Source organism: Callorhinchus milii, unplaced genomic scaffold (assembly GCF_018977255.1).
Source record: "Callorhinchus milii isolate IMCB2004 unplaced genomic scaffold, IMCB_Cmil_1.0 Scaffold38, whole genome shotgun sequence".
Lineage (NCBI taxonomy): Eukaryota > Metazoa > Chordata > Chondrichthyes > Chimaeriformes > Callorhinchidae > Callorhinchus > Callorhinchus milii.
In genome coordinates, this window is record NW_024704779.1 from 384,354 (window position 1) to 386,969 (window position 2,616).

General features: G+C 47.4%; 1 non-coding gene across 1 annotated transcript; it reads left to right on the top strand.

The window, feature by feature from the left end:
* The first annotated feature begins 2,168 nt into the window (after nt 1-2,168).
* On the top strand, nt 2,169-2,240 carry trnad-guc. Its single transcript has one exon. It is a non-coding gene; the product is annotated as a tRNA-Asp (tRNA).
* Nucleotides 2,241-2,616: the final 376 nt, after the last annotated feature.

Genomic DNA, 2,616 nt, shown 5'->3' on the forward strand with positions numbered 1-2,616 from the left:
CTTGACATACAAGTCATTGGGAGCCGCTACACAGTCACACTGAAACTGAAACCAATTACAATCAGAAAATGGTGAAGGTGAAAATGGCTTCAAGACTCCAGGCTGAGAGCTGTATTGAGAAGATAATTTGTCCGATTTGTCTGGATTTCTTCACTGTTGCTGTCAGCCTCCAGTGCGGCCACAACTTCTGTCGCCCCTGTATTACCCGGTGCTGGGAATATCAGGAAACAAACCCCTTTGCTGTTTGTCAGGAGATTTTTCCAGAAAGGAAACTTTGGGATAATCGGACACTGGTAAGTCCAGCAGAGAAAGCACGAGAAATCAGCCTGGAGCCTGGTCACGACAGACATTGGGATTAAATGTCACTGTGGAAAACACTGGGATGAACTGTGTGTCTGTTTGTTTGTGTCGTTGATTATTTATGTGTGTTTCTTTGTGTCCGTCTGTATGTGTCTGAGTGTGTGTTTTAATGTGCGTGTGTGTCTGCGTGAGTGTTTGTATCTGTATGTTTGGGCGTGTCTCTAGATCCAAGTGCGTATCTGTGTGCATGTGAGTCTATGTGTGTCCTTCTGTGTTTGTCTGTGTATGGTTGTGCGTCTGCGTTACTGTGTCTGTTTGTATTTGTGTCTATGTATATCTGTGTGTGTGTGTGTCTGTGCGGATGTGTCTATGTTTCTGTGTGTCTGTTTGTGTTCGTATCAGCGTTTGTATCTGTGTTAGTATGTGTATGTATGTGTGTGTTTTATGTGTGTGTGCGTCTCCCACCGGTCTTCTCGCCTTCTCTCCCGCCGGGACCGCAACTGTTGCCGCCTGGGATCCCTCCACCAGGCCCATCGTGGTAACCGGCGTTGGTTGTCAGAGATCAGCCACCAGAACCGTTCTGTCGCTCCGTCGCTCCGCAGCTGTAGCCTCCGAAATGCAAAACACCCATGTCCCGAGCTCAGCCATGCCCTCCCCAACACAAACTTTACCTCAAACACGACGGTCGTTTCTCACCCACGAACCCAAACACTGTCCATACTACTCTCTACTCTGTCCTCTCCCACCACCACCCACAAAATCATCCACATTCCTCCACAAAATGTTCGCTCACTCCATGATAAAGCCTCACTAACCGCGACCCCATCCTGGATGAGAACCTGGATATCGGTCGGCTTAGGGAAACCTGTCTTTCCCCCAGTGTCTCCGTCCGCATTAGTGTAACGTTCCCCTCCTGCCTACAACTTCCATTACAAACCCCGCCCTAAGCAACTACGCGATGGGTTGACCCTCATTCCTCGAGCTTCCCTCCGTTTATTCCATTATTTCAATGACTGCTTCTCTTCAACTGAGCACCTCACCCTGTACCATTCCTCCTTTCTCTCACTCAAAGTTCTCCATGGCTTAACGACCCCACCTCAAACCCGTTTCCTTCCTCTCCGATATCTCCAATATTTCTTCCCCCAACCTTCTGCTCTGACTGCCTGCAAATAATGGACAACTTCAAACTACACCTAGAAAATCCCTTTGAACCACATCCTCAGATTTCACTGAACTCCTCTCCTCCCTAAACTACATCCTCCAGATCAACTCGCCGACCCACAAGCGGGGTCATTCCCTAGACCCCGTCATCACTCATGGCCTCGACATTTCCATCCATTGGGGATAGTTCTCCTCATCTATCTGCTGCCTCTCGGTGATGTTATCCGCAGACACGGGGTTAATTTCCGCATGAATGCGGATGAAACTCAACTCTACATTTCCACCTCCAGCTGGGAACCCCAGTCCCCTGATGTTCGGTCAGCTTGTCTGTCGGACATCGAAAAGCTTGACGAGCGCAAATTTCTTGCAGTTAAGGTCCACAAGATGGAAGCCATACTTTATGGCTCCCGCCGACATTTGCGCATCCTTGATCATCTCTCAGCTGGACCACGCTAACGCCGTCCTCGCCGGTCTCCCCTCCTCCATTATCCACAAATTACAGCTTATTCGGAATTCTGCTGCCCCGTATTCCCACCTGCACAAAACGTTGTACCTGTCACACTACACCGGCTTCCTGTCACAGAGCGGATCGACTTCAAGATAATCACTCTAATGTCTAATTCTCTCCATTACTGGCCACACTCTGTCTCCATAACCTTTCATCACATGTGTACAGGGTGGAATTAAAGCAAATGCCTCCATGTGAATCCTCGTTAGTATAGTGGTTAGTATCCCCGCCTGTCACGCGGGAGACCGGGGTTCAATTCCCCGACGAGGAGATCATTTTAATGTTTGTTACCAAATTAGTCTACGTTGTTATTTCTTTGTGTGAATCAGCATATATTGGGGTAGAAAGGTCGTTTGACACAACTGTCTTTTCTCCCGGGAACTACACAGTCCATTCCTTTTGCAGTATATTCTGGGAAGCGCTTTTAGAAGTCTCGAAGATGTGATAAGACATTATATCAAATGAAACAATTATTACTATTCAAACTCACAATAGACTGTTTGAATAATATCCGATGCCAAATGCAATGATCATTACAAGTGGTTTTGTAGAACCTGGTCGTTAGGAGAGACGCGCACTCTCGATTAACTTTGATGTCCATTAATTGTCAAAAACACAGTCCTAGGGATACAGGACTCAGTGATAGA